Source organism: Sturnira hondurensis, unplaced genomic scaffold (genome assembly GCF_014824575.4).
Source record: "Sturnira hondurensis isolate 20B ecotype Veracruz unplaced genomic scaffold, ASM1482457v3 Scaffold0021143, whole genome shotgun sequence".
Classification (NCBI taxonomy): Eukaryota; Metazoa; Chordata; class Mammalia; order Chiroptera; family Phyllostomidae; genus Sturnira; species Sturnira hondurensis.
The window spans coordinates 25783055-25798510 of NW_028093774.1; the positions used below are offsets into that span (position 1 = coordinate 25783055).

Genomic DNA, 15456 nt, shown 5'->3' on the forward strand with positions numbered 1-15456 from the left:
ATCAATTTTCAGGGTAATAAACTCATTGTATCACTTTCACTGAAACATTCGCACTGTCAACATTCAAATAATGTAAAAATAGACAAGTGAAAAATGCAATAAGTGATCCAGAAATCTCACCATTGAGAAATACACAGTATTAATATTTAGTGAAAATCACTCCAAACAGCTATTTCACATATAGAGATGGATAGAAGAATGAACAGAAATAAATTTATTATTTGGGGGATTATTTTTACTTTAAAAAATAAAAAAATATATATCGATCTTACTTGAAACTAACAGAAGCTAAAACAAAACAGGAAAATCTAAACCTTAGATAAATTCTTCATTTACAGAATATTAACTGTAAAAATCTCTCTAACTCTGAGGAAAAAGTGATTTTAAAAACTATATAGAGTAGATTAATATTACTTAAAAACTATTTTTAAACTGAATTGTTTGAGTTGTTGCTATGAAAGATAAGGAGATTAATAAATTCCATTTCCCTTCTACCTACCTCTGGATTTTTGTGTTATTTGATATCATGTATAAATACTTACATTCTGTTTTGTGATCACAGTTTCTAAATCTTAGATCAATACATACACTCATTTAATATTCACAACCAGTTTTTATTTGGTTGGCTAAATTTTAACCGGCAGATTTCTCAGTAAGATCTCGCAGATGCTGTATTCCCTGAATTCTTTCACATTTGAGTATCACATGCCTGTGGCCGCTATTCCTCAAAGACGACTTGACCATGAACGATATTCTCCGGCCACACTTTCCTTCCCCAGGGCCTGGCTGGCACTGCTCCTCCACTATTGTGCTCAGAGGTGGGGCCCGAGACCGGTCCAACTTCCCCTGCTTTCTGTGAGAATGACTTGGGGTTTGAGGTGGTTTTTCTTTCCCAATTTCAGTACTCAATGTATCTTTTCTACCTGCAGATTTAGTTTTCCATTTCAATGCAGTTTTGCTGTATCGCTTCTCTAAAAACTTTTCGTTCCATCTGTTGTGCCCTCTTCCTCACAGATATCAGTAATCCTTTTCTTGACTCCTCTCTGTCAAATCTGTCATTGTTAACTACATTGCCTTAGTATTGTATCCCTGTGTTTACTGGGATTAGCTCAAGCTTTTGCTCCAAAGCAGGAAATTTCCAGCCCCTTCTATTCCTTACTTGTTCTATATCACTTATTAGTTCTTCAGTGGTGTTCTGCTAGTCTTCAATTTATTTCCTTAGCTCTATAAAATCTCATTTTTCATCAATATGATGTTATTTTAAAAAATCTATTATTTATGTGTATAAAAAGGGTCAATCACAATTTACATAAAAATATTGAGACCAAAGTGGTGAAATAGTTTGTCTAAACAAAGTTGGCAGGACGGTATCCTTCAACTGGACTATGTTGTTTCTGAGATATTTGCTTCTGAGAGCATAGCTACGGTTTTAAGAGAACTGAAGTATCTAGTCAAGGACTAACCATCTTTACATCAATAATCCAAAATGCACAACTTTCCAAGAACAATACTCTTCCTCGAGCTCCATGTAGTTCCTGTCTTTGAAAAGACAGGCAAGCACGGTGCGTCAGCAGTCTGCTCACCAGCACTGCTCACCAGCACATTGGTGAGCAGTCTGCTCACCAGCACTGCTCACCAGCACGGTGCGTGACCAGTCTGCTCACGCCTGCGCTTCAGAGACACGCGGGGCGTGGGAGCACAATCCCTCCCACTTTCTTCTCAACTGATTTTGTTCTTCTGTTTCAGAGGTTAAGCAATTACAGACCTCGTTGTATAATTTCTCTATCAGAACTGAATCTGGAGGAGGAAATTCCTTGGAGTCTGGTAAATTATTTATTAGTATGTCTGGGCTCCATTTCCTCTTAAGATATGTTATGGGTACATTAATATACCTATACTCATTCTGATGCTATCACATTCCTGAAATCTTGGGACAGGGTCCTGGAACAAAAAACTATTTTTTCAAAGTGAAAGATAAAAACTACAGGCCTTCTGAAATGTTGAGCTGGGGTGGGAGGGGGGAACCTTTATTGATGGTTAAGAAAACAAATGCGATTTACAGAAAACAATCATTAAAAAGATTTGGGTGTGGGTTTTGGGGGAGGGTTTTGTTAGGAAGAGGTGAAACAATGTCATAGAAAAGTCAAATGGAGTCAAACCATTTTGATGTGAGTCTCAACTCTTACCAAGCTGTGAGACTTTGATTTAACTTCTCTAAACCTGATTCTTCATTTGCTCCATAGATGAACAGTATTATTTTTGCCAAGTAGTCCATTTATGTTTAATACAGAATGTTAACTTCATATATCTCTATAAAAGTTTACAAACTGATTTTACAAAGAAAGCTTTATTCTTGGCAGGAGTGGGCAGATATAGAATTGATAAAGAAAAGTTTTAGTTACATATATATATATATGTATATATATAAGACATAGTCTAATAACTTTAGATAATTTTATAAACCAATCATTAATCATCTAATAACACTTAGAGATACAACAGCACATTTATCCCTGGGCTAGCTTTATTTTTCAATGCTAAAATAAACTTTTTTTTTTTAAATATATTTTATTGATTATACCATTACAGTTGTTCTATTCCCCCCCTTCAATCCCCTCCACCCACACCCTCCCTCCCCCACCATTCTCCCCCCCTTAGTTTATAACCACGTGTCTCAAGTTCTTTGGATTCTATATTTCTCCCACTATTCTCGCCCTCCCCCCTATCTATTTTCTGCCTACCATCTATGCTATTTTCTGTGCCTTCTCCCCTCTTCTCCCCCTCCCACCCCCCTGTTTCTAACCCTCCATGTGTTCTTCATTTCTATGGTTCCACTCCTGATCTAGCTGTCTTCTTGGTTTGCTTTTGTTTTAGGTGTGGTTGTTAATAACTGTGTGTTTGCTGTCCTTTCACTGTTCATATTTTTCATCTTCTTTTTCTTATATAAGTCCCTTTAGCATTTCATATAATAAGGGCTTGGTGATGATGAACTCCTTGAACTTGACCTTATCTGAGAAGCACTTTATCTGTCCTTCCATTCTAAATGAAAGTTTTGCTGGATAAAGCAATCTTGGCTGTAGGTCTTTGGATTTCATGACTTGGAATACTTCTTTCCAGCCCCTTCTTGCCTGTAAGGTCTCTTTTGAGAAATCCGCTGACAGTCTGATGGGTACTCCTTTGTAGGTGACTGTCCCCTTATCCCTTGCTGCTTCTAGGATTCTCTCCTTCATTTTGGTCTTGGCTAATGTAATTATGATGTGCCTTGGTGTGTTCCTTCTTGGGTCCAACTTCTTTGGCACTCTCTGAGCTTCCTGGATTTCCTGGAAGTCTATTTCCTTTGCCAGACTGGGGAAGTTCTCCTTTATTATTTGTTCAAATACGTTTTCCACTCGTGGCTGTTTCTTTCCCCCTTCTGGTACCCCTATAATTCGGATGTTGGAACGTTTAAAGATGTCCTGGAGGTTCCTAAGCCTCTCCTCATTTTTTTGAATTCTCATTTCTTCATTCCTTTCTGGTGGGATGTTTTGTTCTTCCTTCTGGTCCATTCCATTGATTTGAGTCCCCGTTTCCTTTCCATCACTATTGGTTTCCTGTGCATCTCCCTTCATTTCAATCAGTCCAGCCCTCACACGTTCCTCTAATTTGTAACTTTGTTCCTCTAATTTGTGACTATAATCAACCAGTTCTGTGAGCATCCTGATAAATAGTGTCCTGAATTGTGCTTCTGAGAGGCTGGCAATTTCTTGGTCGCTTAGAGTTATTGGCTCTGGGACTTTGAGTTCTTCTTGTGCCATCTTTCGGGTTGTTTGTGCCTGTTCCATAGCAGGATCAGAGCCCTAAAGTGTTCACTAGAACAGGGCAACTCAGTCGCTGGGTTGTGACATTGTAGGTGGGGGCGGGGTCAAAGAGGGACAATGGCTCTCACTGGTCTTGCAGGGCAACTAAGTCGCTGGGTTGTGACGCTGTATGTGGGTGCGGGGTCAAAGAGGGACTCTGGTGTCCCGTCTGCAGCCTGCCGCCTGCCGCCCTGGCCCTCACCGGTGCCGAAGGGCAACTAAGTCGCTGAGTTGCGACACTGTATGTGGGGGCGGGGTCAAAGAGGGACTATGGCGTCCTGTCCGCCGCCTGCCGCCACGGCCCTCACCAGTGCCACAGTTGCTGCCGTCACCGGGCCCCACGAGTTTCGTCCCACTGCACGCGAGTGTGCCACTGCCGTCAGCCCTCGCCCCCTGGGGCCTGCGTGGTCTGTCTCACTGTGCGCGAATATGCGCCCGTGGTCTGCCCCGCACCCCAACTGGTTCCCGTCCGCCTGCGAGCCTGGGTCGGGGGCCCTGTCCTGCCCGACCCTGTTCGCTGCTGGCTCCGCCCTTCTTACCGTCCCCGTTGAACGGTTAGATGTAGTCGGACTTCCGTATAATTCAATTTTCTGTCTTTTGGTTGTGTCTTTGTTTCTCCAAACCTTTGTTGTATTCAAACTTGGTTGTGGGAGAAGGCACAGTGTTTCCACCTATGCCTCCATCTTGGCGGAAGTCCAATAAACTTCAAATGAAAGTAGTGGCCGAAGGAACCCCAGAGAATCAAACAGAAACATTGTGAAATGACCAAATTCATAATCGGAATTTCAGGACTGATGAGACTGGCAGTTGAGTCCCACTTTATATATATAAACCTCAACAGGTTACAGAATAAAATGTAAAACTGAAGAATCTAGAAATCAACACAAGAAAAACTGACTCCAATAAAAGGTGTAGCAGGAAAAAAAAGTTGCCAGTAAACCTCTGAAGGTGCTTTGAAATGTAATAGAAAAACTCATGCTCAATTCAGATAGAGGGCAGAACAGGCAAGACAAGGGAAAAAAGAAAGGATTTCAAGGAATTACTTAAAAACCACCATGTCAGTTAGGAAGTTTCTTTTTAGTGTCTGGAACATTCTAACAAAGAAAACTAAATAATAATTGCGCCCACATAATGCCTTTGGATGCCCTGTTTTATGATTTAGTGATGCTGGTAAAAACATGGTAACTATGAAGGAAGATAAACTAGTAAAATTTGTTGTAACTAAAACAAAAGCTGAAGTATCTTCAAAAAAGTATTGAGACCTTATTCACTTGGCCCCAGGTCCATTTCACCAAATTTTCATTTAACCCTCCGACACTATTCCAGAAGCCTGTCCCAGATCAAAATCGGGATGGAAAAAAAGAGCAATATTTCTTTACTATAGCTTTTATCTGAATTTTCTGTTTACTATACTCAGCCTTGATTTCATACCAAGTTTATCTGACAAGCACTTGGTGGTAAAACTAGACACCAGATTTTTCCTTCATAAAAACCAACGTGGGTGGCATCTTTGTATTTTTCATCCTTTTATAAGAGGGCACCTTGTAAGTGTGTGAGCAACTCCACTGCCCGGCCCAATTAGGCATTCAACAGTAACGCCCCCTCTCCGTATTCTACTGGACTAATAGTTATTAGCAGGTTTGGTCGATCTGAAAACAGGAAAGAAGAGAAATGTAGAAAGAAAATCATCATCATCAATAAAAATAAAGTTTCAAGTATAGAGTTTTATGCTAAGCGTTATGCAAAATAAATAGACATGACTCCTGCCTTCCAGAGGCCTCCATGCAAAGGCAGATGATGTCGACACAGACAAATAAACAGAATTTCACAACGCAGCACAGAGACACGATGGCAGCCAGGAGGGCAGAAATAAATCAACAACAGCTAAACATTTACAAGATGTGAAAGATTTATTACGTGCAATGTATTTTGTATGATACATGGAACAATCTCTGGAACTGGTGGGGGTTCAGTAACGACACAATCCTCTGGTGTCCTGAGACCCTACTCCATCTCTGACTCCTCATGTAACCTTAGCTTCTAATCTTACAGCAACTACCCGTTGCCCTATAAAAATGAAATCATAGAATTTAAATTTCTCACAGATTGTATACATCATAAGTGCATAGACTCATGAGAAAGTAGCATGGAAAATTCTATTATGATTTCTGGTGAAGTGAATCAGGATAGAAATTCAATTTTTAAATCCCTCATCAAAAATGTTATCCCATAATATACTTTGTGATACCTAGTCAGCCGTCTGGGAGTCTGACTGCTGCTAACACAATCGGTGCTGTCGTTCCCCATCACGTTACCTGTCTCACTTCTCTGAAACGTCCTCCGCCTCTTCATTTCCTCACTCCTTCTTTTCTGCAATTTCTTTTCCTTTTAACTTTTTTTGTCTTTGTCTCACTGTGGGATCTACAGATGTAAGAGACCGGTAAGAATCTCCCCAAATGGTGGGAGGTGAGGGAAGGGGGAACCAGGGAGCTCTTCCTTGCAGTTTCAGAAATGGAAGAAGCCTGGTTTTTAAATTTTTTTTTAAATCAAGAAAGGACTCTGAATTAAGAGACCTTAGAGGTTACCCAGCCACAGCAAACATCCTTCAGCACCTGAAATGCGCCATGTTCTCTCCTATCCGAGTGTTTCACGATGGTTGGATCACCCTCTCACTCACTGTCTCCAACCTAACCCAGCCAATACCCACTCACCTTTCCCCAGAGGAAAATCTTGAGTTTTGCTTCTGGCCTTTTCTTAAATACGTTCCCAGCCTCCTGGACTGCTCCTACTACACTGGCACGTATTACATCCTACTTTACTCGTCTTTATCTCTATCATCCACAAGACCGAAAGGCCCATGTGGGCAGGAAGTGGGACTTTCCTCGGCTCTTTCATTACCTGGCTCTAACGCAACACCCAGCACACAGGAGGCATTTAATGAAGGTTGTTGGAGAATAAATACGCCAGCTATGTGACCCAAACAATTAAAATACGCCTGCACCTCTGAAGCAGCACTCCCCAGGAGGGCTTCTGCAATAATAAAAATGTTCGACATCTGTGCTATCCAGTACAATACCCACTAGTCACGTGTGGCTACTGAGCACCTGAAATACAACAGTGGGACCGAATTTTTAATCTGACTTCGTTTTCATTCATTTTAACAGCCATGTGTGGCTAGTAGTAGACATATTGGACAGTGAAGCTTTAGAATCACAATGGGCCTATAAAATAATTATGCATAACTTGGTTTGCTTATGTGGTTTAATACACTGGACATTAAAGCAGTTTGAGCGAATACATAAAACTTCTGCAGTACAAATTCTTTTAACGGAATATACAATTTCTGAGGCCAGGATTTTTATTTTGTTCATCATCATCTTATACATAGTAGCTACTTTAAAACATTGTACAGTTAAACTGAATGGAGATGACAACTGCTAAACTGTAAAGACTTTGGTGTCTCTTTTATTTTCTTCCCAGTTTGAGAGTAGCAGGTAAAACCAAAAACCAGACAACTACCATTAAAGCAGAACAAAGGAAAAACAATGTTATGTCATCTGGACTGTGTCCTCCACAGTATCAATAAGCAGCTACCTAATGGCTTCAAAGGAACCAGGGAAAGAAGGATGTACTTTTTCAGTACACCCCACATCTGCAGCCAGCTCTGTTCCATCTTTGCTCACCCCATTTTCTTTACCAAAAGCCTAACTCTAACTCCAATCCCATCTTAATCTGCCCAAACTCTGCAAGTATTACAGTGTCAAGTTCATGCGCCATTCGTTCATGAAGCATTTACCATGACAAAAAAGCACGGGATCTGTCTTACCTACAAAGTCCTCTCAGATGGTTCAATTCTGCTTTGTTCTGTAGATGTTGGTCAAGTTCATTAAATACAATTAATGTTAGCCACATAGAATTGATGTCTCACCTTTCCAAACTATCACCAATACCTGTATGCAACATTTCATTTTTCTGATCACAAATTTTAAAAATTAAAAGTCTTCTTGGATTGAGTCGAACACCTTTTACACATCAGGCTGTTCTTGATTTGGTGGATTTCAAACCTAGAGAACATCTTTCGTGGGGAACAGAGGAAATCAGAAACAAGAGGGGTCGGACACTGTGTCACGCAAAGCCAGTCACTGAGTGACAGAAGAGACATCCTTGGCAAAATCCCAAGTTACATTCCTAGAACCAGTCCCTGGAGAGATTCTCTTTTCTTATAGCACTTGAAAATATCTTCAGGTCTTAAGTGTATATTGCTTTTTTGTGATCCAGACATAAGCAGTAACAGTACCATCATCACTTTTATTCCTGAATCCAAGACATGTGCACCGTACAAACTAGCTGCCAACAAAAGTCTTCACAGTTCTCTTCAATAGTAAAGCCATGTTACAAGCCTGAAAGACAAGGAAGTCATTAAGGTCCCTGAAAAATGGCTCTAAGAAAAAAGAAAGAAAGTCTTCACAATTCTGAGTGCAGATATTCATGGAATTTTCTTCTGTAGCTTTACAGGGAAAAAAAGAACTTTACTAAAGAAGGGCAGCAAGAAATAAAGTTAACTGTTTATCCTCAATGGCGTCCTCACGAAAACTCAGCAACTCGTCTCAGCCATCATTTGTCTCAGCAACCTCCCCACCTCTTGTCTGGTCCCCTTTCTCCGCATTCCCAGATAGTGGCCTCACCTGTCTCTGAGGGCATGTCTGCGGTCACAGGGCATATCCCCCAGAGCGTCCGTCTTCTGCACCAGGAAGCTCCCTGCACCTTCCCCCGCCTTCTGTCCTCTCTCCTCTGATCTCTAAATACTCCCTCCTAATGTCAATACCTCAACCCATATACTTGAGCTCTTTCTTTCCAGACCCTTCCAAGACCTGTCAATCAGTTATCAACCCCCTACTCTCCAGTAATTTCTCTCCCTCCGTCTCCAAAGGCTCCTTTGCCTGTGCATATAAATATGTTCATTTTCCCATTAAAAAGAAAAAAAAGACAAGGGGAAGAAAAGCCTGCCTTTCACCCTCGTACTATTATAGCTAACGTCTCCTGAACCCCTGAAGAGTAGTTGGCAATAGCTAAGTTCATTCTTCATAATTTCCTCATTCTTTACCTTCCTGGATTCTTCCACCTACATCACTGTACTAAAGCCATCCCCTCGAACGCCATCTGTGACCTCAAAACCAGCAAACCCGAAGGTCTTTTCTTAATCCTCATCTCCTCCCTTCCACCCCCCACCCAGTCCCTCGGAGGACATCTTGACTTCACCGCAGTACATTTAATGTAAGGTTGTGATGCCACTTTTTCTTTTTTTCCTTGTAGACAGCAGCTATACCATCTGTCCTTCCTCAAAAGATGTTTTCAGGCCAAGCCAAACTTCAGGATGTCATTTAGGAAGAGGTTTGGACCGCAAGATGCACATCTTACTGTGGTGGTGTGTTCTGTTGTTTAGAAGCGCTCTAGCGGTGTTCACATACATTGTCAGAATGTATGACGGTTTTAATATCACTTCTCCCGTAGAGCTGATAATCCATCAATATCGTAGAAACACTTGGCTCTTCTCCCACGCACAGATTTTATCTGCTTAAAATTTCACAGGGCTATGCACTTTGTTATTGACAATGATAGTTGAAAGTGATACTTTCAAAAGTTCGAACAAGTTTTTAAAATTTCCAGTTATGATTTTCTCTATAGTGAAGCCGGCAGAGTTTTTTAGCTTTGGTCTGGGCAGCATTCAGTAACCTGAGGAGATGACTATAGTCTCCTTTGTGATGATACTGATACCACAGTAGCAATAAAAAGTTTTTAAGTTCTGAAATTAAAACACTGAAAAGAGTGATTAGTCTTCATCATTCATTCTAGTCCTTATTCCAATGAAGAACTTTTTTAATAGCTGTATATTAGTTTGAACATTCTAATAGCATTTGGAAATATCTAGTGCTTTTACCAACATTTGTAAATCACATCGGGTTATGTGCTCAAAAGAACATGAGATTAAAGTGTTCTCATGTGTTAGGAAACAGTTCCATCATTTTAATAACATGGGGAAAATGTGGTTTGTTTTGCAAATAAACACTAAGCTATAGAAGGTGCCCTTATGAGAAGGAGGGAACTTCAGGGTTAACTATAAACACCTTTGCAGCCACCTGAGGTCACCTGGCAAAACAACAGAACAGTCAGAAGTCATTTATGGCTTATAGAAGTTTTAAAAGCATGCTACTACGGTTAAAACATAATTGAATATTCCAAGTTCAGATCAGCTTGAACTCTTGTCCGCTGATAAAAAGACCCACTCTTTGTGCTTCTTGTGATCACACAGTTAAGGGGAGACAGGTTACGACTTGGCAGTTTCAAAACTTTCAGCCGTTCTTGCTCCTCTCTGTCCAAGTGTCCTAAACAAAGAGGACAACGCCTTTCAGGGGAAAAGTGATGCTTCACTAAAGGCTGGAGGCTGTTGCCCTATATGGTTAATAAATAATTCAATTTTCAATTTCCATGTTTTAGAAAATTTTCATAAAAATTTCACTTAACCGTAGCACACTGCCATAGAGAAAGAGACCAAGGCCCTTTGACAGCCAGACGACATTGGTATTGCAAACCCCACCAATGGATACAAACACCACGGGCTACCGACTGCGTATGCTGTAAGCAAATTTACCACAAAAAATTCCTGTGACGCTGCACATCGAAAAGCATTTATCTCCAGACCCCAATTCCTACGGCAAGAGAACTGTCCTGTTTCTACTCCATCCAAAAGACATCCAGGGTTCATCGTCTATTTGTAAGAAGTAAGGAGACAATATTTCTATGACCAAAGAAGACAAAATGTCCCCTAATCAGAACCCAACCTTGGGTGATTCTAGAACCAGCCAAGCCTGATGAGAGTCCATTTTCCTAAAGGTTTGCACCTACAACGTTCCTGTAGACTGTAACAAATTACTCTGGGCCTGTGCATACCTGACTCTGGCATGCAACATGAATCCTCACACCATATGTGAATTTAATATTTAATTCAAAAACAGCTCCAAAAGACAGAGAGTGCTTCCTAAAATGATTTACCTAACTCAGTCACAGTGGCCATACTTCCTTATGATTGGTATTCATTTCTAAAAAATGTCATGTTTCCTATACTTATAAATGTATTTCTAGTCTATGTAAAGTTCTCTGAAATAGGAGACACCTTAAATATCTCAATGAAGATACAGTTTTTTAGGCAGCAAGTTTTTACATTATCATTTATATACCAGTACACAAGGTAACTTAAGTATTAAACATCAGTGATTGTGCCCTGGCTGGTGTGGCTCAGTGTATCGAGTGCTGGCCTGTGAACCAAAGGGTCTCCAGTTCAATTCCCAGTCAGGGCACATGCCTGGGTTGTGGGGCCAGGTCCCCAGTAGTGGGCGCATGAGAGGCAAACACACATTGATGTTTACCTCCCTCTTTCCCTTCCCTTCTCCCTAAAAATAAATAAATAAAATCTTACAATAAAAAATTAGTGATTGCCTCATATATGTATAATGAAGATCAAGTTTCTTGTTTTTTAAAAGCAAATGTTCACCTTTCTACAAAAAAAAAACATGTTAAGCCTGAATATTAGGTTGAATTAACTCTTGTCTTCAATTTGTTTCTAATGAAATAGTACCATCTTTAAAATATCTGTATTTTAATCAATAATTCTGAAAGAGTCGTGTTACTCATGTAACTTTTTAAAAATTCTGAATATGGAGACAGCAACTATTTTGGAAACTGAATGAAAACAAGTAAGAAAACACAGAAGAAGACAAATATCTAACGGAATTCCAACCTCGGGCCAGACACTGCAGTAGGAGCTAACAATACAAGGAACATAAATGACGTGCCCTGCCCTCACTGAAGCTTACGATCAACTGAGGACACTTCTATTTTTCTCATATCAAAAGGGCTACCACACTGTCATCAATCCATGAATGAAAGCTACCCATGCCTTGCAGGGCACTCTCTCCTAACTCCTGTAATAATCAGTTCCTCTAAACGAGAGGCTAGCCAGCTTCGCCTCCCCGCTCCTCTACGTCATGAGGTGATTTTACTGTGTGTGCTTTATGCCGCTCGTCAGGCACGAGATTGTGTAATGTACGTTATTCAGGATCCTGATGGCAATGGCGACAATGATAACAGGTAACACATCACACATTTACTGAATTCCGATCCTGCACTAAACATTTATTATTTAGTCTCGTGCTCCCATACACTATTTGGTAGGTACCATCACTCTGTGTGACAGGGTAATAGTATTAAAAGGTCACTATTTAATCCAAACATATTAGATCAAAATAAGGGACTTAAATACACCAAACTGAAAAACTATTTTTACTTCTTGATTTTTCTATCTAGAACCACAGGTGACAGCTTTATCAGAAATACATAACTGAGTTTAAGTTATAACTGCCCACTCTTGAGCAGAGCACATGCAAAGATTAGGACAAGGCAGGTGATAAGGAAGAGAACAACATATGCATCCCCTCTCCCCTTCATCCTGTACACAAAGAAGCACAAAATCAGTTTGTGTTACCAAATGGCTCGTACCAAAGACTTTGGTCTGATCTAAAAGAACTCTTTTAACCTGCGATGAAATTAAATATTTAGGAGTTAATTTCTTTAGTTGCTTATCCCTCTGAAAAGATCTAACAATTCTTCCCTTTCCTACTTCTTTCTATTTCATTTTCTAAAAATAACCCTCCACCCGACTAAAAGGCTGAACTGGAAAGAAGCAGGTTTTTCAAACTCCCCGAAGTATCCCTTAATTCAAATCAGGATATCTGACTGAGAGTTGGGAGTTACAAAACTCCTTGTTAAACATGTACCTTCAAATCAAATTCACACAGAATCTCAAAACTGCTGCCCCTAAAAGGATCAAAAACTGCCCCTCTTTCTCTAAGGTGCCCATTTGGGAAGAAACCTCTCTTTTTATGATCCTGAACTGGAGTGAATCTAGCAGATCCCTTTGGGTAAAGTCCCAATTACAACAATTCTTCACCTTTCAAAGGTCACAGAACCTTCAGAAACTTGTGAAGGCTATGACCTTTCTTCCCTGACTAATACTCCCAAGTACATACAGAGAAAACTTTACATGATTTCAGGCATCCTATACATTAACTGAAGGCCAGTCATGGACCTCAATTTAAAATTCTTGGTCTGTGTTTTCTGATCAATTACATACCTTTCTATATCAAAGGAGCTTGGGGTCACACGTGAAAATTTAATAGAGTGAAACTTTTTGCAAAAAAAATTAATCAAAAGAAAAATATTAAATGTCCCAAGATGAAAGGGGTTCTTAGCAATTCCAAGTATCACTAGCCTGACTGTACATAAAAAGTTTTCACCAAATGGCACAAGCCACCAAGAAGTCCCCACGGTCTCACTGTGTACCACCTGCGTCAGCCCCTCAGTCTCCCACTGCCTGGCAGCCTTGCTTTAGGCATTTTAACGCCATTTCACCAGCGGAGAGTTTTGGCATTCTGGAATACTCGTGTTTTCTTTACTGTTCCTGATTCCTACCTGGAAGACAGTTTGGCTCATGTTGTTTTTTATGGTTGATTTTATGACTTAACTGTCAAGAGCTGGAAAGAGAGAGGAGGTCTCACTTTTCCCTTGGCTACAATAAGAACACTGAGTGAATATTCGAATACAGTGACCCACTCAAAGCAGGTTCAGTGCTTTCTCTTTGGTGACAGTGCTCCGTGGTCTCTCCAGCAGTCACGGCGACTGAACACATCTTTGGCTCTCCATGACCTACTTCCAATCCTAAGGATTTCAAAGAGATTCTAGCAAGCATTGAATAACCTACAAGGGCTAAGGGCAGGGCCCCTGTCAGTTTTGGTCACTATACAATGCCTAGTGCTTAGAATGCCTGGCACACAGTAGGTTCTCAAAAACTACAACTTTAATGCATGAATGTAACCCTTAAAGCAGTTGCTTGTTCAAACACTTAAGTATGTGAGCTTGGCAAGTTCCTATACATCTCTGAGACAGTTTGTCTTTTGAAAAGGGGAGTGTTCATCCTCATGGAGTTATTACTAAGATTAAGATCAAGAACAGAAAGCACAGTATAGTAGTAACAAAAGTCCTGTGAGTATCCTTTAATGTACATCTAGATTTTAAGGCCTATTAGAAAAACTATAGCTGAATTGCTAAACCCAACTACATTTTTATGAAATAAATAATAAGTATAAAGGGCAAAAAAACTAAGAGTGAAAATGATAAATACCAAGGCAAAGGGGGGGAACTCTCATAAATAAGACAGTATTTTGAAACAATAACTTGCCTATATATTTATGACTGAAAACACAGCTAATACTTCTGAAGTGATAAACCTGGCCCAAATATAGCATCTAGGAGACTCATTTTAGCTAAATGTATTACCCAGTTCTGTCAGAAAAGTCCTTACTTCTTAGAGACACATACCCTAAGATGAAATCATCTTGGTGGTAGGAGGAAAAAGGCTCATTAGAATGTGCTTCAGTTTTCTTTCCCCTCCTGCACTGGTTTCTTTAAAAACTAAGTCTAAAGCGCCATCTACTGTGTCTGCTAGGGTACAACACTTCTGTTGGTTTTATCGCACAGTGCTGCAGAAATGCAAAGTGTAGCAAATTTAGAATCGTTACTCTAAAACCCCACGCCACAGAAATTAAAGAGGGTGTGCTATTTTCCAATTACATATCTTTATACGATATACTTAGACGTAAATGCACACCTACACACACCACACACACATTCTCATATCTGAGCAATCATAGTTCCTGCTTTTTTCCCACTTTCTTCTAAGTAGGCCTGTACTCATTATTAACATCATCGCAATAGTGACCAAAATGCTTACTTCTATAAATCAAAGGTACAAGTAATGATAATAGCAAATTTTTTTCAGTTTTCTCAATCCTTGATTTTCTTCTTTGTTTTTCCCAAACTTAAAAAAAATTAAAAGGAGGTAAAAAGTGTGTTCATATTTTTCCTGATTTGTTCGTAATTCATGTTTTTTAAAGAACATGCTACATCCAAAAATTTCCCTGGGTTAAGATATTCTTTCTTAGCTTTGGTTCCTGCTCTTCTTTTTTTTTGGTAATAGATAAAAATTTTTATTTATTTAGTTAGTTTTTTAAACTTAATTATTGTTCAAGTACAGTTTTCTGTCTTTTACTTCCATCCCAGCCCACCTCCCCAGTGCTCCCCACCTCCCTCCCATTTCCACCCCCCTTCGTTTTTGTCCATGTGTCCGATAATAGCAATTTTTATGGAGGGTTTACTGTGTGCCAAACAGTATTTTATGTGCTTTCCATTCTTTTCTCATGTAACCTTCACAAAAATCCTTGAGACAGGTGCCATTAATATTACCTTCATTTTACAGATAAGGAAGTTGAGGCATAGAGGAATTATTAAAATTTCGCCTAAGGTTATATCATACTGTTACTAAGTGACCAATCTATGGTTGAATCCAAACATTCTGGCTCCAGAATCCACCGGTAAACCAAGCTTTCTCCTATGCTCAGTGGGTTCAAAGATTAATCACACTTCTCTCATCAGAGCTGTGTAAGATAAACTCTGCATCATGTTTTATTTCAATACGGTCTAACACCGTCCTTCCTTTAGGCTTTTTTGG

At 39.9% G+C, this 15456-nt stretch overlaps 1 protein-coding gene across 4 annotated transcripts in view; it reads right to left on the reverse strand.

Moving 5' to 3' along the window:
- RAD51B (RAD51 paralog B) overlaps positions 1-15456 on the reverse strand; it is a 519294-nt gene that overhangs the window by 430750 nt on the left and 73088 nt on the right. The gene's annotated exons all lie outside the window — the stretch shown is intronic.